Source organism: Neomonachus schauinslandi, chromosome 14, assembly GCF_002201575.2.
Source record: "Neomonachus schauinslandi chromosome 14, ASM220157v2, whole genome shotgun sequence".
Classification (NCBI taxonomy): domain Eukaryota; kingdom Metazoa; phylum Chordata; class Mammalia; order Carnivora; family Phocidae; genus Neomonachus; species Neomonachus schauinslandi.
In genome coordinates this window covers 21,881,828-21,903,024 of record NC_058416.1, presented here as the reverse complement: position 1 = coordinate 21,903,024, position 21,197 = coordinate 21,881,828, and the positions used below count along the sequence as shown (strand labels likewise).

Below are 21,197 nucleotides of genomic sequence, written 5' to 3'. Positions count from 1 at the left end.
CTTTTAAATGTCATACTTGGTTAAGATTTCCCCATAACATTTTATATTTTCCAGATAAAATGAATAATTATCTCTTTCTTTCAGAGGTAGGGAAATCAGAAACTAATTTAATTTGACTAATGTTTTAAGACAGAAATTGAATTCTTGCTTATAAGGAATTGTACATTTTTAACAGAGTAAGTTAGTATTAAATTGTTGTTAAGGTTTTTTTTTTTTTTTGTAAATATTGATAATGCAACACTAAGTAAGATTGAGATGGTTTGAAGTATTTTGTTGTATGTGATGGGGAATGTATGAGGTATTGAGGGGCCACTGGGATTGTCAGGTTCACTTTATTCAGTTCTCATGACATCCGAGTGCCAAGCAGTAGATTGAATTGCTGAATTATAATTCTGCTTTGGGCACTATGTTGACTAAAATAACTGGCCCATACACTGAAACTCTAATTTCAGTTTTCTTAATGGCCTAATTGAATTGATCAATTGGTAATTCAATCTATTGTTCATTCGTTTAACTGCGATTAAATGACTCTTGGTCCTGGATAGACCTGAACTCTAAATATCTGTACAATTAAAAGTATTGGCTTTTAATGGAATCAATTGGACTCAAGTATGTTTTGAATGATTTTTCTCTATTTATTTTTATTGAAATGCATTTTAACAGAAACATTTCAAAATTCATATTATTTAAAGGAAAACTATTTTTTTTTTAGTTTTAAAACAAAGAGTTTCTGAATTGTGTTCATGACAAAGAATTTATTATTGATGGGTATGTAAAACTTTTTAGTTTGACTAAGTATTACTTATATTACAATTACATTTTGCTTTTGTTTTATTATTTCTGCAGAATAATAGTTGTAGGAAAAAGCAAAGAAGACACGTTCTTTGTTTTGAAACTTACCATTGAGCCAGACAGTTCACTCATGTAGCCATATGACTAACATAAGGCAGGGAATGGTAAATTCAGGCAAGCATATCTAGCTCCAAATCAGCACAGGCAAGGAATAAGTCAGTTGTAGGTGGAAAATTGGCAGATTCCTTGTAGAGATGATTCCTTTGCTAGATATTCAGGAGATAACCATTTGTAGAATGACAGCAGATGATAAATCTGGAATGAGAAGTTGAACGTATTTTGTGGAGAACCTTGAATCCCATGAGTAGGAATTTAGACTTGATTCTATTCACTTTATTGATGGCTGGGAATCCTTGAAGTTTTTTGAATAATATATATTATGATATAAGCATACACACAGAAAAACAGAAATAAGAAAGTGAAGAGCAAATCAGATTAATGTATTATGATATTTTTATATCATACTTAATGTTTTTCACAACACTAAAGGATTTTCCCATAGTTGCCTTCTTTTTTGGCTAGTTTTTTTTTTTTTTTTTAATGTTATGTTAATCACCATACATTACATCATTAGTTTTTTCTTTTTTTAAATTTTTTTATTGTTATGTTAATCACCATACATTATATCATTAGTTTTTGATGTAGTGTTCCATAATTCATTGTTTGTGTATAACACCCAGTGCTCCATGCAGAACGTGCCCTCTTTAATACCTATCACCAGGCTAACCCATCCTCCCACACCCCCTCCCCTCTAGAACCCTCAGTTTGTTTTTCAGTCCATCGTCTCCATGGTTCCTCTCCCCCTCCAATTCCCCCCTTCATTCTTCCCCTCCTGCTATCTTCTTCTTCTGTTTTTTTTTTTTTAACATGTATTATTTGTTTCAGAGGTACAGATCTGTGATTCAACACTCTTGCACAATTCACAGCACTTACCATAGCACATACCCTCCCCAATGTCTATCACCCAGCCACCCCATCCCTCCCAAACCCTACCATTCCAGCAACCCTCAATTTGTTTCCTGAGATTAAGAATTCCTCATATCAGTGAGGTCATATGATACATGTCTTTCTCTGATTGACTTATTTCAATCAGCCTAACACCCTCCAGTTCCATCCATGTCGTTGCAAATGGCAAGATCTCATTCCTTTTGATGGCTGCATAATATTCCATTGTATATGTATACCACCTGTTCTTTATCCATTCATCTGTCGATGGACATCTTGGCTCTTTCCACAGTTCGGCTATTGTGGACATTGCTGCTATAAACATTGGGGTGCATGTACCCCTTTGGATCCCTACCTTTGTATCTTTGGGGTAAATACCCAGTAGTGCAATTGCTGGATCGTATGGTAGCTCATTTTCAACTTTTTGAGAAACCTCCATACTGTTTTCCAGAGTGGTTGCACCAGCTTGCATTCCTACCAACAGTGTAGGAGGGTTCCCCTTTCTCCGCATCCCCGCCAACATCTGTCGTTTCCTGACTTGTTAATTTTAGCCATTCTGATGGTGTGAGGTGGTATCTCATTGAGGTTTTGATTTGGATTTCCCTGATGCCAAGCGATATTGAGCACATTTTCATGTGTCTGTTGGCCATTTGGATGTCTTCTTTGGAAAAATGTCTGTTCATGTCTTCTGCCCATTTCTTGATTGGAATCTTTGTTCTTTGGGTGTTGAGTTTGATAAGTTCTTTATAGATTTTGTATACTAGCCCTTTATCTGATATGTCATTTGCACATATCTCCTCCCATTCTGTTGGTTGTCTTTTGGTTTTGTTGACTGTTTCCTTTGCTTTGCAAAAGCTTTTTATCTTGATGAAGTCCCAATAGTTCATTTTTGCCCTTGCTTCCCTTGCCTTTGGAGATGTTTCTAGGAAGAAGTTGCTGTGGCTGAGGTCAAAAAGGTTGCTGCCTGTGTTCTCCTTTAGGATTTTGATGGACTCCTGTCTCACATTTAGCTCTTTCAACCACTTTGAGTCTATTTTTGTGTGTGGTGTAAGGAAATGGTCCAGTTTCATTCTTCTGCATGTGGCTGTCCAATTTTCCCAACACCATTTGTTGAAGAGACTGTCTTTTTTCCATTGGACATTCTTTCCTGCTTTGTCAAAGATGAGTTGACCATAGAGTTGAGGGTCCATTTCTGGGCTCTCTGTTCTGTTCCATTGATCAATGTGTCTGTTTTTGTGCCAGTACCATACTGTCTTGATGATGACAGCTTTGTAATAGAGCTTGAAGTCCGGAATTGTGATGCTGCCAGCTTTGCTTTTCTTTTTCAACATTCCTCTGGCTATGCGGGGTCTTTTCTGGTTCCATACAAATTTTAGGATGATTTGTTCCATTTCTTTGAAATAAGTAGATGGTATTTTGATGGGGATTGCATTGAATGTGTAGATTGCTCTAGGTAGCATTGACATCTTCACAATATTTGTTCTTCCAATCCATGAGCATGGAACGTTTTTCCATTTCTTTGTGTCTTCCTCAATTTCTTTCATGAGTATTTTATAGTTTTCTGAGTACAGATCCTTTGCCTCTTTGGTTAGATTTATTCCTAGGTATCTTATGGTTTTGGGTGCAACTGTAAATGGGATCGACTCCTTAATTTCTCTTTCTTCTGTCCTGTTGTTTGTGTATAGGAATGCCACTGAATTCTGTGCACTGATTTTATATCCTGCCACTTTACTGAGTTCCTGTATGAGTTCTAGCAGTTTTGGAGTGGAGTCTTTTGGGTTTTCCACATAAAATATCATATCATCTGCAAAGAGTGAGAGTTTGACTTCTTTGCCGATTTGGATGCCTTTGATTTCTTTTTGTTGTCTGATTGCTGTGGCTAGGACCTCTAATATTATGTTGAATAGCAGTGGTGATAGTGGACATCCCTGCCACATTCCTGACCTTAGGGGGAAAGCTCTCAGTTTCTCCCCATTGAGAATGATATTCGCTGTGGGTTTTTCATAGATGGCTTTTATGATATTGAGGTATGTACCCTCTATGCCTATACTCGGAAGAGTTTTGATCAAGAAAGGATGCTGTACTTTGTCAAATGCTTTTTCTGCATCTATTGAGAGGATCATATGATTCTTTTTCTTTCTTTTATTAATGTACTATATCACGTTGATTGATTTGCGGATGTTGAACTAACCTTGCAGCCCAGGGATGAATCCCACTTGGTCGCGGTGCATAATCCTTTTAATGTACTGTCATATCCTATTGGCTAGTATTTTGGTGAGAATTTTTGCATCCATGTTCATCAGGGATATTGGTCTGTAATTCTCCTTTTTGATGGGGTCTTTGTCTGGTTTGGGGATCAAGGTAATGCTGGCCTCATAAAACGAGTTTGGAAGTTTTCCTTCCATTCTATTTTTTGGAACAGTTTCAGAAGAATAGGTATTAATTCTTCTTGAAATGTTTGGTAGAATTCCCCTGGGAAGCCATCTGGCCCTGGGCTTTTGTTTGTTGGGAGATTTTTGATGACTGCTTCAGTTTCCTTAGTGGTTATAGGTCTGTTCAGGTTTTCTATTTCTTCCTGGTTCAGTTTTGGTAGTTGATACATCTCTAGGAATGCCTCCATTTCTTCCAGGTTATGTAATTTGCTGGCATATAGTTGCTCATGATATGTTCTTATAATTGTTTGTATTTCTTTGGTGTTGATTGTGATCTCTCTTCTTTCATTCATGATTTTGTTGATTTGGGTCATTTCTCTTTTCTTTTTGATAAGTCTGGCCAGGGGTTTATCAATCTTGTTAATTCTTTCAAAGAACCAGCTCCTAGTTTCATTGATCTGTTCTACTATTCTTTTGGTTTCTGTTTCATTGATTTCTGCTCTGATCTTTATTATTTCTCTTCTCCTGCTGGGTTTAGGCTTTATTTGCTGTTCTTTCTCCAGCTCCTTTAGGTGTAGGGTTAGGTTTTGTACTTGAGATCTTTGTTGTTTCTTGAGTAAGGCTTGTATTGCTATATACTTTCCTCTTAGGACTGCCTTTACTGTATCCTAAAGATTTTGAATAGTTGTGTTTTCATTTTGTTTCCATGAATTTTTTAAACTCTTCTTTAATTTCCTGGTAGACCCATTCATTGTTTAGTAGGATGCTCTTTAGCCTCCATGTATTTGAGTTCTTTCCGACTTTCCTCTTGTGATTGAAATCTAGTTTCAAAGCATTGTGGTCTGAAAATATGCGGGGAATGATCCCAAACTTTTGGTACCATTTGAGAACTGATTTGTGACCTAGGATGGGATCTATTCTGGAGAATGTTCCATGGGCACTAGAGAAGAATGTGTATTCTGTTGCTTTCTGATGGAATGTTCTGAATATATCTGTGAATTCCATTTGGTCCAGTGTGTCATTTAAAGTCTTTATTTCCTTGTTGATCTTTTATTTAGATGATCTGTCCATTTCAGTGAGGGGGGTGTTAATGTCCCCCACTATTATTGTATTGTTGTCAATATGTTTCTTTGCTTTTGTTATTAATTGCCTTATATAAGTGGCTGCTCCCATGTTAGGGGCATAGATATTTACAATTGTTAGATCTTCTTGTTGGATAGACCCTTTAAGTAGGATATAGTGTCCTTCCTCATCTCTTATTACAGTCTTTGGTTTAAAATCTAATTTGTCTGATATAAGGATTGCCACCCCAGCTTCCTTTCAGTGTCCATTAGCATGGTAAATGGTTTTCCACCCCCTCACTTTCAATCTGGGGGTGTCTTTGGGTCTAAAATGAGTCTCCTGCAGATAGCATATCGATGGGTCTTGTTTTTTAATCCAATCTGATAGCCTGTGTCTTTTGACTGGGGCATTTAGCCCATTTACATTCAGGGTAACTATTGAAAGATAGGAATTTAGTGCCATTGTATTGCCTGTAAGGTGACTGTTACTGTATATTTTCTGTGTTCCTTTCTGGCCTATGTTGCATTTAGGCTCTCTCTTTGCTTAGAGGACCCCTTTCAAGATTTCTTGTAGGGCCTCGTGTTTGCAAATTCCTTTAGTTTTTTTTTTTGTGTGCTGGAAGGTTTTTATCTTTCCTTCTATTTTCAATGAGAGCCTAGCTGGATATAGTATTCTTGGCTGCATATTTTTCTCATTTAGTGCTCTGAATATATCCTGCCAGTCCTTTCTGGCCTGCCAGGTCTCTGTGGGTAGGTCTGTTGCCAATCTAATGTTTCTACCATTGTAGGTTACAGATTTCTTGTCCTGAGCTGCTTTCAGGATTTTCTCTTTGTCTCTGAGACTCATAAGTTTTACTATTAGATGTTGGGTTGTTGACCTATTTTTATTGATTTTGAGGGGGGTTCTTTCTGCCTCCTGGATTTTGATGCCTGTTTCCTTCCCCTAATTAGGGAAGTTCTCTGCTATAATTTGCTCCAATATACCCTCTGCCCCTCTCTCTCTTTCTTCTTCTTCTGGGATCCCAATTATTCTAATGTTTCATCTTATGGTATCGCTTATCTCTCGAATTCTGCCCTCGTGATCCAGTAGTTGTTTATCTCTCTTTTTCTCAGCTTCTTTATTTTCCATCATTTGGTCTTCTATATCACTGATTCTCTCTTCTGCCTCATTTATCCTAGCAGTTAGCACCTCCATTTTTGATTGTACTTCATTAATAGCCTTTTTGATTTCAACTTTGTTAGATTTTAGTTCTTTAATTTCTCCAGAAAGGGTTTCTCTAATAACTTCCATGCTTTTTTCAAGCACAGCTAGTATCTTTAAAATCATCATTCTGAACTCTAGTTCCGACATTGTACTAATGTCCGTATTGAGTAGGTCCCTCTCAGTTGGTACTGCCTCTTGTTCTTTTTGTTGAGGTGATTTTTTCCATCTTGTTTTTTTGTCCAGAGGAGAATAGATGAATGAGAGAACAAAATTCTAACAGAGTAACAACGTCTCCGGAAAATATACTCTAAACAAATCAGAAAAGACCTGAAACCAGGGGAAAAGAAAGGAAAAGGAAAAAGAAAAAGATAAAAATAAACAAAAACAGAACAAAACAAAACAAAACAGAATATGATCAAATATGATCAGGCTGATTCATAGATCAGTGCCACGCACTAGATTTTGGGTGTATTTTGGTCTATTAGAAGAAAGTGCCTCCAAAAATTTTAAGGAAAGAAAAACTTATATATGTACAAAAATAAGGGTTGATATGAGGAAGGGATGGAATATGACTGTAAAGATGAAAATTATAAAAGATTTTATAAAAGGAATTGATAAGATAAGAAGTTGTTTGAAAAAAGAAAGAAGAGGATTTTTAAAAAAAAAGGAAAAAAAAAAGGGAGAGAATGTGATCAGGCAGGAGACTAGAACAAAGCCATATACTAGAGAAATTTTAAAGAGAAAACAACTTATATGTATATGCCAAAAATAAGGGTAACTACTATGAAGGGATAGATTATGACTCTAAAAATGAAAAATAAAAAATGTTTTTTAAAAAAGGGATTGATAAGATGTTGGTTGAAAAAGGGAAAAAGAAAAATTAAAAAAAAAAAGTTAAAAAAGAAAAAAAATTAACTTTGAAAGACTAAAGAATCATGGTAAAAAAACCATGAATTCTATGTGCAGTATTCCCCTAGCGCTGGTGTTCTGCTGTTCTCATTGATTGGTAAAGTTGGTCTTGGCCGGCTGTTCTTGCTGATCTTCTGGGGGAGGGGCCTGTTGCCATGGTTCCCAAATGTCTTTGCCGGAGGTGGAATTGCCCCGCCCTTGCTGATCGGAGCTAAGTAATCTGCTCGGTTTTGCTCTTGGGAGCTTTTGTTCCAAGCAAGCTTTCCATAAAGCTTTGGAGGCGGAGAGTGAAAATGGCGGCCTCCCAATCTCCGCCCTGGAGGAGCCGAGAACTCGAGGCCCGCTTCTCAGTGATCCCCCAGAGAAAAGCCGTCAGTCACTCCCGTCTCCCCGGTCTCCAGCCGCACTCCATGCTTACCTGGTCTGGACCGAGTGTTTCTATCTCTGGCACACGACCCCATGTGGAGTCTCCAAACCCAGCAGATCCCTGCGGTGCGCTCCCACGCCGCTCCTCCCAGGGGAGAAAGGGGCATCTCCCCAGATCTGCCGCTCGTTGGGTCCCTGCTGGAGGAGCAGTGGCCTGACTGTGCCGCGGATCATGGTTTATGGCAACCCCGAGCTGAGAGCCTGCTCCTCAGCTCCGTCTCTGCAGCCAGCTTCCCTGCTCCGATACCTGGGAGCTCTGCCGCACTCAGCCACCCCTGGTCTTTCTGTGACCCCAAGGGTCCTGAGACCACACTATCCCAGCAAGCGTTCCACCCCCCTTCCCCACCCCACCCCCTGCTTAGCCACTGAAGTGACATCCCTCAGTGGAGCCGACTTCTAAAAGTTCCGATTTTGTGCTCTGCTGCTCTATCACTTGCCAGAAGCGGCTGACGGAGGTCCCCTCCCCCACTGTCTATCCTCCCGAATATCGCCTCAGAATCACTTCTCTGCATGTCCTACCTTCCAGAAAGTGGTCGCTTTTCTGTTCGGAGAGTTGTTGCTATTCTTTTCTTCAGTCTCCTGTTGAGTTCGTAGGTGTTCAGAATGGTTTGATCCCCATCCAACTGAATTCCTGGGACCAGACGAAATCCAGGTCGCCTACTCCTCCACCATCTTGCTCCTACATCATTAGTTTTTGATGTAGTGTCCCATGATTCATTGTTTGCGTATAACACCCAGTGCTCCATTCAATATATGCCCTCTTTAATACTCATCACCAGGGTACCCTATCCCGTCAACCCCTCCCCTCTAGAACCCTCAGTTTGCTTCTCAGAGTCCATAGTCTGTCATGGTTCGTCTCCCCCTCCAATTTCCCTGCCTTCATTTTTCCCTTCCTACTATATTGTTCTTTTTTTTAACATGTAATGCATAATTTGTTTCAGAGGTACAGGTCTGTGGCTAGTTTTGAATAAAACTCTTATCACATGCTATAAACAGAACAGGATCTAAGTTGGATAAAATGGATTCTTCTGCTTCTCTCTTACATGTACGTAGAAAAGAATGAAATATAAGACTATATTATATTTGAACCATGTGATGTCCATATTTCCTGAATATTATGTCAGACTTAATTCAGACTGCATGAAGGAGACAGCATGTGGACTACCACAGTCCATTTCATATTGAGTTAATATTGATCTATTGAACTATTATTATAATAAGTTGCTAAAAGTGTGGAGTATGACACCAGACGAAGTATAAATCTCAGTCATACCATTTACTAGTAGTGCAATTTAGGGCAGGTTACATAATCTAAATCTTTATTTATTTTGCAAAATGTAGAGAGTAATGTCACATTGCTTAGGATGGTTATGAGGTTTTAACTTAAGAGGCCAAATACAATGTCTGGAATTGCTAGGTCCTAAGTAACTATTGTAATTACTTTCATATTTTAGAAATTCCAGTCTTAAAGAATTTGATTCTCATGTCAAGATTATTTATCTGAGAGTAAATTACCTGATTTTGATTCTGGGTATCTAAGTGTTCATTTGTTTAGTGGTAGCTATACATATTTTATGCTATTTACCCACAATACTATGTTTCTGCATTTGCTTTTCACATCTATTGAAAGGCAGAGTATACTCAACTATTTCTTCTTTAGTAATGCATTGCCCCATGATTTTCACCCTAAACTTTGCATCAACATCATTTTGTTTGTTGCAAAATATTGCAAATGTTGCAAAATATTGCAAGGGACACTGGCTTAGAAGTAAGAGTTAGAAGATAAATAAGACTTCTAGTATTTGATCTTTATTAGCAATTACCAATTCACTGAATCTTCTAAAATCCTTAGTTTCCTTATTTGTTAAGAGAAAATGTTGGCCTAGAACAGCCTTTCCAAGTTTTCTCACTACCAGGGCTCTCATTTATTATTTTATCCCACATTCATCTCCAACTTCACTTTTGTAATCACGATGTTTAAGAGTTCAAGTTTGCTAGACAAACTCTAACTATTAAAAACTAGGGGCACCTGGGTGGCTCAGTTGGTTGAGTGTCTGACTTGATTTTGGCTCAGGTCATGATCTCATGGTCATGAGATCAAGCCCCACATTGGGCTCTGCACTGGGTTTGGAGCCTGATTAAGATTCTCTCTATGAGCGGGGGCGCCTGGGTGGCTCAGTTGGTTAAGCGACTGCCTTCGGCTCAGGTCATGATCCTGGAGTCCCGGGATGGAGTCCCGCATCAGGCTCCCTGCTCGGCGGGGAGTCTGCTTCTCCCTCTGACCCTCCTCCCTCTCATGCTCTCTGTCTCTCATTCTCTCTGTCTCAAATAAATAAATAAAATCTTTAAAAAAAAAAAAAAAGATTCTATGAGCAAAAAAAAAAAAAAGATTCTCTCTCTGCCTCTCTCTCTGCCCCCACCCAGCTCTCTCAAATAAATAAATAAATAAATAAATAAATAAATAAATAAATAAATATTGGGGGTGCCTGGGTGCCTCAGTTATTTGAACAGCCGACTCTTGATTTCAGCTCAGGTCATGATCTCACGGTCCTGGGATTGAGCCGCACATAGGTCTCCATGCTCGATAGGGAGTCTGCTTGAGGATTTCTCTCCCTCTCCCTCTGCCTCTCCCCCAACTTGCTCTCTCCTCTCTCTCTCTCAAATAAATAAATAAATCTTTCAAAAAAAGAAAACAAAACTATAACACCATGCTAAAATACAATCATTGTCAAAATCAATCTCATAAAATATGAGATTATTCTACTTTTAAATTAATTTAAAAAATTGTTTAAAAAAAACAATGGTTTCAAGCTGGTTTATGTTGTCATAAAAAGCACAACTAAAGAAAATAAGATACCTTTTATTGTATACAACTGGCCATGTAGTGAAATGACTAAGTCCCACATCATGATGTCCTCCACTCCCCAACCCCCAACCATGATAGCTTTAGCTTGCCCTCTTTGGGAACCAGGGCTGGGCAGAACATGGAAACCAATGGACATTCATGCTATATTAGAGTTTGTTATTGTAAGTCAAGTCTTTTAACCAATGTGAGATAGTAGAGATAATCAGTGTTTCATATGCAGTTAATGAAATTCCATTCAGATCCACAAAGTTTATATGTTAGTAAGTCTAAGCTGACTTGCCGTGGATAAATAGACAGTATCTCTTTGATTCTTGAATTTATTAACAACAACAACAACAAAAAAGTTTTCATCTCTCAGTGCTGTTTTGGGGACATGAATCTAGTCCAGGATTCCAAGTTAAAAGTATTTGAAATACTGGGTGATCTACTACATTTTCCTTGCCATGCCTATCATTCTAATGTCACAAGTGATCTCTCCCTCTCCAGTCCCACTAATTTTTCTATTTTCATTCTTGACCTTGAGTGATATTACACATTGTTTATGTGATCTCCTCTTAACTCCCATCATCTGATATGTTGCTATTTCATATAAGGTCAAAAACAAAACCATATACTTGGAATTGTCCTCTGTAAGAAGGAAAGAAGGTTCCTTGAAAAAAGAATCTTTCTTTTCCCAGGAGTCTTTTAGGGCTGATATATGGTCAGCTGTGCATTTACTAGGAATATGACACTTAGTGGCTCCAGGGTGGGTGACTAAAGGGTCCAGCAATCTGTCCTGACTCACAAACAAGAGGCTTTCTCTGAGTGTGTGTAGAAGCCAAACCTGTAACTTATGAGTGCAAAAGTCACAAAAATCAGTGAGGTACTAGTTAAGCTTCCTTCTCTGGTCCTGCTTGATATCAATTTATTCCTAGAGCATAAAAAAGACGTATTTAGTCATGAGTTATGGGCATACCTTTATTTTTTCAACATTGGCCAAATAGGAAATAACCCAAATACTTTTTTTTTATTCTTTAACAAAAACAAGAGTTAGAATGGGGTGTCTGGGTGGCTCAGTGGGTTAAGTGTCTGCCTTTGACTTTGGTCATGATCCCAGGGTCCTGGGATAGAGCCCTGTGCCTACTCAGCGGGGAGCCTGCTTCTCCCTTTCCTCCCTGCTTGTGTTCTCTCTTGCTATCTCTGTCACTATTTGTCTCTCTCAAATAAAATCTTTAAAAAAAAAAAAGAATCTTAAAAAAATCTTAAAAAATACAGAATACATAATCAATTACTTTTCTAGAAAATTTTAAATGCTACTTTATGCATTATATAAATTATGAAGATTTCTGGGTTCCCTAAACTAACTTTGACACATTATAATGACAGAATTTGTTTTCTGGGACTCTACTGTCGGCTGTAAAATTACAAAAAAAAAAAAAAAATCATTCTATAAATGAAAAACCACTTCCTTCAACCCTGCCACAAAATGAACCTGGTAGACTCAAAATTTGCCTGTGAGACAGAAAGGATATAGCCATATGCCAATGATAAGAATAGACACTCCGCTTTCTTCTTCCAAATTCTATCTACAAATAGCGGTATGTGTGTGTACATGGAGAAAGAAAGAGGAAATATGAACAGATGTAGGAATATTTACAGAGAGGGAATGTCATTTTTAGTACTGAATTGGTGTAAATGAGGAAGGGAAGTAATAGAATCATGGAGTGATGACTACTAGCTCCTGAGAAATGGTTCTCTTCTTCTCTGTTCAAAGCTCCTTGGCTTTCAGCCAGATGGAGGGTTTTTTTTTTTTTTATTAAATATATTTTGATTCCTGTGATCAGTCTGGATTAGGCTGGTTTTTAATAAAAGACACTCTAAACACAGAGTTAGAAGGAGTTTGATGGAATTTTTCACTCAGAGCGCATATTATTATACCTGCTTGTGTTTGAAGACACAGGGTACCTGCTGAATTTCCTGAAACAGAACTAGATGAGGGATGGCTAAGGAACCAGCAGGTGAACAGTAGGTTAGCTTGAAACTGAGGATGCAGGGGTGCCTGGGTGGTTCAGTTGTTAAGCATCTGCTTCGGCTCAGGTCATGATCCCAGGGTCCTGGGATCGAGCCCTGCGTCGGGCTCCCTGCTCCGCGGGAAGCCTGCTTCTCCCTCTCCCACTCCCTCTGCTTGTGTTCCCTCTCTCGCTGTATCTCTCTCTGTCAAATAAATAAAATCTTTAAAAAAAAAAAAAGAAAGAAAGAAACTGAGGATGCAGACAGGAAACTCGCTCTGTGAAGTTAAATTAATTTGTTAACTCTTAAGCCTGGGAAGAAATCAAAGAGAATATCCCACCGTAGCCTGCAGTGTCCTTTCATTTCCAATTGGAAGAGTGTTTGATATTCCATTGAGGCAGTCTTTTAATAAAGAAAACCAAAGAGTATACAACAAGAAAAAAAAGGTTTTGCATTCAGAAAGCATAAAAATTAAAAGCAAGTACTGGTTATTTTGAGGAAGATAGTTACTAAATTGTGAAAACTGTTTTTGTTGTTTTTTTTTTTTTTTTTGCTGACACAGATGCCAACAGTCCATAATTAAATTTGTCTCTGCCTCAGTTATTCTCTAGGTTCACCCATGCAAGTTCAGTGTTGAGATTCATAAACAGTAATTGAGGAAAATGGCCCCATGAAAAGAAAGTCATTGTCATCACAGGGTGAGCATGCATTCCACTATGCACGGGATCGTGCCAGGTACATCTAATGTCCTAGAATAATTATAAAGAGAGTTACCTTTCACTCTAAAATGTACCTAATGTTGGATAATATATGTAGTGAATCTGGTTATCTATGATGAGGTAAGACAAAACCATGTGGTCTTGACATATTTGGGAAAACCTGGGAATGCAGAGTCAAATTTAGCTTCTAGTTGGCCTCATAGACTAATCTGGCCACTGTAACATCTAATAGAAACTTTTTTTTTAAATTGAAATGCCCTAAAATAGAAAATTCTCTCTCCTTTTACAGTGTGCCTTCTCCATGACTCTTTGGGTAATTGGGCCCTGAAAACAGTTGAGTTCTTATTTCTAAATATGTGAACTATAGGTAAATGTGTCAGGTTATATGATCCAAGATCCTTCTTGACTTTTAATAATCTATTGCTGAAAGAAAGTGACTGAAAATACTTAAGTTTTTCACTGCCTTCACAAATGAAAGTAATGATAATAATAGCAATAAGAAGAAGAAGAAGAAGAAGAAAGAGGAAGAATGACGTTCACTTTTTTTTTTTTTAAGTAGGCTCCATGCCCAGCATGGAACCCAACGCAGGGCTTGAACTCATGACCCTGAGATCAAGACCTGAGCTGAGACCAAGAGTCAGACACTTAACCGACTTAACCGACTGAGCCACCTAGGCTCCCCTACTTTATCAATTACTACTTCAAGGATGCAAACCTATTCCCATGTTGAAAGGAAATGGGCTTCTTGAATGTCTCAGAAGATAGACTAATTTGTTTAAACTATCTACATCAGTTCTCAAAGACTGGTCTAGGGACTCTTAGTGTTTCTCAAGGTGCTTTTAGGGGATCTGCAGGGTCAAACCTATTTTAATGATAATATAATTTTTTTTTGTTTTGTTTCACCATGTTGACTAAGAATACCTTTCATGAAGCAATAAAATTATTAATTTTATTAATTCTTAATCCTTAAATTCATATATTTTTTAGTATTCTGAATATCAAAAGAGGAAATACATATGGAGGATGTCTAAGTACATTAGTTTTTGATTTTTGCGATCATTTGAGTTTCAAGCTGAATTAGCTCCTTTTTTTTTTTTTTTTTATGAAACACCATTTTTACTTGAAAGGGCAATCAGCACAAAAACTGGAGCTATTCAGACTTGGGTACTAGTTAGACATTTTCTCAAAAATGAACAAAGTGAGCCAGTCAATTTAAGCCAGTATCTGCTGCCAAGGATGAAATTCAGGCTTTTAAGTAAAAATTAGAAATTTGGAAAACTTCTATCTGACACTAAGAGCTTGACAACATCACAACATTAGAAGGCCTTTCTGATGGGATTGGTGGTGATAGTAACAAATGGGATTTTTTGATACTGTATAATGAAATGTGTCAACATTGGGAAGATCTGTCTAATTCCCCGTGCCATCCCAAATGATGGCAGATTGATGGGATAGTATCATGCATGGGTAAAAAGATCTATTCAAAATGCAAGATAGACCAACAGATTTTTATGTAACAGTGCAAAATGTTTATCAATATGGGGTCAGATTCCACATTGCAGCTAACTTTCAAGAAACTACTTATTGGTATAGTGTTAAAGGATAAAGTCTACAATTATTTGAAAAGGCTATTAAAATACCTTCCTTTTCCAACTACGTATTTGTTTGACATCAGATCATTTTCATATAGCGCAACCAAATCAACATATCAGAACAAAGTGAATGCAGAAAGTAACACTATAGTCTAGTTATTGTTGATTAAACCACTCGTTAAAAAAATTCACAAAACTCAGGGTGCCTGGCTGGCTCAGTCAGTAGAAGCAACTCTTGATCTTGGGGTTGTGAGTTCAAGCCCCATGTTGGGTGTAGAGATTGCTTAAAAACAAAATCTTTAAAAAAATTATAAAAATGTGATGTACTACCCCTCTTCTAATATTTTTATTTTGAAAAATGCAGTTTAAAAATACATATATTATGATGTTATAAATAAAAATTTAATAAATATTTTTAAAAAGTCTCAATTTTGACTTTCAATATGGTAAATATTTATAGCTATAACCTACATAAACAAAAGTTCTTTGGGGTCCTCGATAGTTTTTAAGAGCACATTGGTTCCTGAAACCAAACAGTTGTGAGATCCATTGTCTGTATCATGATTCGTTTTCCTAATGATTGTAGATTAGTCCTTTCCAACTCAGATAACAGATTAAGCTAAATAGGCCAAATTTTCCATTTAAAAAATTAGAAAGGGAGGAAGGAAGGAATGAAGGAAAGAAGGCAGGCAGGAAGGAAAGCATAAATAAAGGCAGCATGTTGCCATAAGGTGTTTTTACACTTGAAATGCAATCTGTGTATGTCAGAGATCAGTATCCCTATAAGGACTCTTTTCCCTCTAGTTACATACTACCCTCTTGCTCTCTGAGGAGATTAACTCTTTTGCCACCAGGATGACAATGAGATCAGGTCAGATGGAGAATCATACCAATATTCCCCACCCCCAGCCCCACCCCCAACAGGAAGAAGCTAAACTGGCTCTTAGTCTAAGCAAATCAGACTGCTTGTTATCAATTTAGAAAAATTGTTTGCACAATTTTTTGTATTCACTTCCGTGAGCATCATATGAAAGAGGTCTGCTTATTTTTTTTTTGGTTTTTAATAAAATGACAGAGGGAAAACAATCCATTTTTGCTGGTTTGATTTTAAAGCTATTGCCAAATATGTTTTCTCAAGTCTACCCTTTCATTTTCATCTCATTTTTATTTTAAAACATATAGCACATACATAAAAGCATATACAATATATGTGCAGTTCAAAGAATAAACATAAAATGACCATTTGTATACCTACCACCCAGTTTATGAAATCCAGTATTACAAACTGGTAATCTGATGCCATTTCCTGTGATGAAATCATACTCATTAATTAACTGGAAAAAAATTGCCATGTTCAGCCTATTAGCTGAACAATTTCATTTGGATCTGAATAGTCAATGCCCATATAGCAAGAACAAAAACAATTTTTATGGATATTTCCTAATTCCATCATAGTCCCATTAAATCAATTTAGTCAACAAAAGTCATGACCTAAAATTTCAAGTTTACTCTTTCCAGGGCTTTTCCACCTATACCATTTTAGAGCCTAGAGAGAAACCTTTCATCTGTTTTTAAATATATGCCTTGTGTTTTAATCATTGACTTTTATAATTTCTTTGTTCCTTGTATAATTATCCTCCACCTTGCAACACTAGAATTTAACACAAATCCCTACTCTAAAAATATGTGTTCTTAAAAAAACCTTTGAAAATAGAGAAAAATCCAAAGATGTAAATAAAAACCACTCATGATTCTGTCACACAAAGATAACCTTGGCGATTGTATCTCCACCCTCCCTCTTTTAAAACCTTTCTTGACACTCCTCTTTAAAAAAATCACATTTTAAGGAAGAAAAATAAGACAAATATTTATTGCTACATAACAAAGCACTGTAAAATTTAGTGACTTGAAATAATTTATTATCTCTTATAATCCTGCAGTGTATCTCAGCAGTTCCTCTGCTGGTTTCACTTTGGCTCCCTTGTGTATATTTGGCTGAAGTGGAAGGTTCAAGATGGCCTCAATCACATGTCTGTCAGTTGGTGCTGGTTTTTGGCTTGGGAGACTCAGTTATCCTCCATGTGCCTTCTTCAGGTAGCTAGACTAAGATGCTAGTCTCAGAAAGATTCATGGCAGAAACTATAAGACCTCTTGAGGCCTCGACTCCAGAGCTCATACAGTATGACCCGCACCATAATCTATTGGTCAAAGCACAACACAGGGGCAGGCAAGATTTAAATCATGGGGAACTAGGCCCTCCATTCTGAATTGGAGGAACTGAAACAGTTTGTGATCATATTTAATCCATCACAATGTTGTGAAACATATGAACTACTTACTATTAAAGAAAATTTCTATTAGCTTTTTTGGGAACTTCCATAATCTTAGAATTTATGAGGTTACATATTTATAGAGAATTATCTTTGGAGAAATAAAACCAAATTCCTCTGGCAATAGCTGATATTTTTATACCTATCATCAGGTCACAAGCACTAATGCCTCCAGTGAAGCTACAAAGATTATAAACATAACTGAAATGGGCCAGGCAGAGATTGAAGTCATCTGGAATATATATGCTCTGTCTAAAAAAGTAATAGCAGATGGTTATTCTGTGGCAATATGAGCCCAGTGATGCCTGAACTACTGATATTTTAAGATAAAGACAAAATCCCAGTGAGTTAAAGTTATTTTGTGTATCTTCATAAATTGATTTAAAAGTTTTTATGGAAAGACAGGAGACCTAGAATAGTGAGAACAATACCAAAGAAGAAAGTCAGAGGATGCACACTGCCTGACATCAAAACTCATTTTAAAGCTAAATAGTCAAAATGGTGTGATATTGGCAAAATAATAGGCAAACAGAGCGATGGAACAAAATAGAGCAACCAGAAATAGACCCACACAAACAGTCAACTGATCTTTCACAAAGGAACAAAATCAAGTCAATGGAGAAAGGATAGTCTTTTCAACAAATGGTGATGGAACATTTGGACATTCATATGCAAAAAAAAAAAAAACAAAAAAACACAAAACCCAACCTACCAAACAAACAAACAAACCTCTAGTCACAGACCTTATACCTTTTTCTAAAAAAATTAACTCAAAATGGATCATAGACCTAAATGTAAAACATAAAACTATAAAAACTCCTAGAAGATAACAGAGGAGAAAATCTAGGTGATCTTAGGTGTGACAATGAAATTTTAGACCTATAAAATAATCCATGAAAGGAAAAATTGTCAAGTTGTGATATTAATAATTTTTGCTCTACAAGACAGTGTTAAAAGAAAGTAAAAACAAACCACAGACAGAAAATATTTGCAAAACACACATCTGATAAAGGACTTGTATCCAAAATATACAAGCACCAGAAACTCAATGATAAGAAAACAAACAAATCAATTAAAAAATAGGCAAATATCTGAACAGACACCTTGTTGAAAAGGATCTAAAAGATGGAAACCAAGCATATGAAATATGCTCAAGATTATGTCATTGTGGAATTGCTAGTTAGAACAATTATAATGCTAGACACCTATTAAAATGGCTAAAATCCAAAAAATGACCATACCAAATGCTTAGGAGGATAAGGAGTAACAGGACATTCATTGCTCTTAGGAATGCAAAATTTCAGAGGTACTTTGGAAGACAGTTTGGGAGTTTCTTACAAAGGTAAATAGTTTTACCATACAGTATAGCAATCACTCTTCAAGGTACTTACCCAATTGAGTTGAAAAGTTATGACCAGACGAAAATCTGCACATGGACATTTATAGCAGATTTGTTCATAATCACCAAGCAATCAAGGTATCCTTCCATAGGTGAATGGATAAACAAACTGCGGTACATCCATATAAGGGAATACTATCCAGCAAGAAGAGCAAATGAACAATTGAACCCCCCCAAAGACATAGAGGGATCCTGAATGCATATTGCTAAGTGAGATAAATCAATTATCAGAAGACTATAAACTGTATAATTCCAACTGTAGGATATTCTATAGGAATATCCTATATTTCCAACTATAGGAAAAGGTACAACTATAGAAATAGTAGAGAAACCAGTAATTTCCTAGGGTTTGAGTTAGGCATGGTAGGCGAGTGATGAATAGGTAAAGCTTAGGGGATTTTAAGTGTGGTGAAACTATATGATACTGTAATGCTAAACACATGACATTATGCATTTTTCCAAACCCATGCAACTATACAACACAAAGAGCGAACCTAATGTATACTATTGACTTTAGTTTATAATAATGTATCAATATCACTTAATTAATTGTAACAAATGTACCACCTTCATGTAAGTTGTTAATAATAGGGGAAACAATGTCAGGGGATGGGGACCTGGTCTATGGAAACTCCCTACTCTTCAATTTTTTTAGTAAATTAAAATTAAAAAATAAGCAAAAACATTTTGTGTTGGTTGATTTTGTTTTCTAATAAAAGAAAGTGTAATTGTTGAGTTGAATTATTGGATCTTTTATGGATAAATATATAGTATTGCACATAGGCACCAGGTTAATTTCCTTTTAGCCATAAGATCATATTAACTAGATCTTACTTGATGCTGTGGAGGATATTATTATAGTGTGTGTGTGTGTGTGTGTGTGTACATATAGTATAGTATATGCTATAAATAGTATGGTATATACTATAAGTAGTATAGTATTATGCAATATATGCAATTGAAACATTTCTGCTGAGGAACATGTGGTGGAAGTAAAGAAGTAAAGCATTCAAATAGATAAGACCCCGTTATGAAGATAGCTATTTGTAAATGTACATTTTGGGAACTGTCCATTTCAGGAAATTTATTGTTAAGCAACATTATCCTTCAAACTATTCTCATTTGATTTGAAAAGTCGCTTTCAAAAAGGGAAATGACACCTACCACCAGCAATTTTTTTAAAAGTTTTGAGACATTTAAGGACAATAAGGATTAACACATTTCAAAAATTCTTTCAATATTTTCATTGCAAAGACTATTTATTTTTGTTGCTGTAACAACCAGAAAGAGATGTGAGAAGACTGAGAAAGTGTGAATTGGTCTTTCTCCACACAAAGTACTTTAGATGACAATTACCATTCCAACCATTAACAGGAGAATTGGTATTTTTTTATTAACCTAGGGTCTAGCTGTGTAGAGTTGGGTCAGGCCAAGGAAGATTAACAGCAGTGTTAAAATGTGTCCCAGATCTCCTACCTCACTTCCTCTCTGCTCCTCTATGGCTCACACTACGACACAGTTGGATCTAATTTTCCTTGGCAATTCTCCATCCGCCCTAATACTAGTTTTTAAGATTTCATGGCCTCATTTTCTTTGCTTCAAAATTGTGCTTTGCGTTTGAAAAAATGGCAGGTTACATGTTAATTCTATTTAATGCATTAAGTTGAAAATAGTCAAATTAAACCTTCATAGAGGGATGCAGATTTTAATAGGGATGTGGAAATATAGCATCTTATCTTTTTTTTTTAAGATTTTTATTTTTATTATTTATTTTGACAGAGAGAGAGATAGCAAGAGCAGGAACACAAGCAGGGGGAGTGGGAGAAGGAGAAACAGGCTTCCCAGGGAGCAGGGAGCCCGATGTGGGGCTCGATCCCAGGACCCTGGGATCACGACCTGAGCCGAAGGCAGATGCTTAACAACTGAGCCACCCAGGCGCCCCATCTTATCTTAAATGAACTTTGAGTGATAGAAGTTTAGTGAGCAAGCGGGTCAGAGGGTATCACCATGGCTGGGATATCCTAACCATAGACTGGTGTTGGTGTGTCCCAGGCTTTAGGAGTGAAATATATGTGGGGGGGTGGAAGAGAAGCTCTTAACTCTCACAGAGTTTTCTCTTGATGTTGCACCAGGATTTTATAATTCTTTTTGCTTATTCCACCTGATACAATTTTAGCAACTTTGGAACAAACTTAGTTCTAAGGTGAATGGAATGAGTCTTTAGGTTGAAAAGACACTGTTTTAGTTACCTGCTAGTAAAAATGAGTAATGTTGGGGCACCTGGGTGGCTTAGTCAGTTAAGCATCCACCTCTTGATTTCGGCTCTGGTCTTGATCTCAGGATCCTGAGATGGAGCCCCGTGTTGGGCTCTGCACTGAGCATGGAGCCTGCTTGGGATTTTCTCTCTTCCTCCTGCCCCCTCCCCTCACTTGTTTTCTCTTTCTCTGTGAAAGAAAGAAAGAGGGGAGGGAAGGAAGGAAGGAAGGAAGGAAGGAAGGAAGGAAGGAAGGAAGGAAGGAAGGAAGGAAGGAAG

At 37.1% G+C, this 21,197-nt stretch overlaps 1 protein-coding gene across 1 annotated transcript in view; it reads left to right on the top strand.

The window, feature by feature from the left end:
• Nucleotides 1-21,197, top strand: part of DCC (DCC netrin 1 receptor) — a 773,306-nt gene that overhangs the window by 127,579 nt on the left and 624,530 nt on the right. The gene's annotated exons all lie outside the window — the stretch shown is intronic.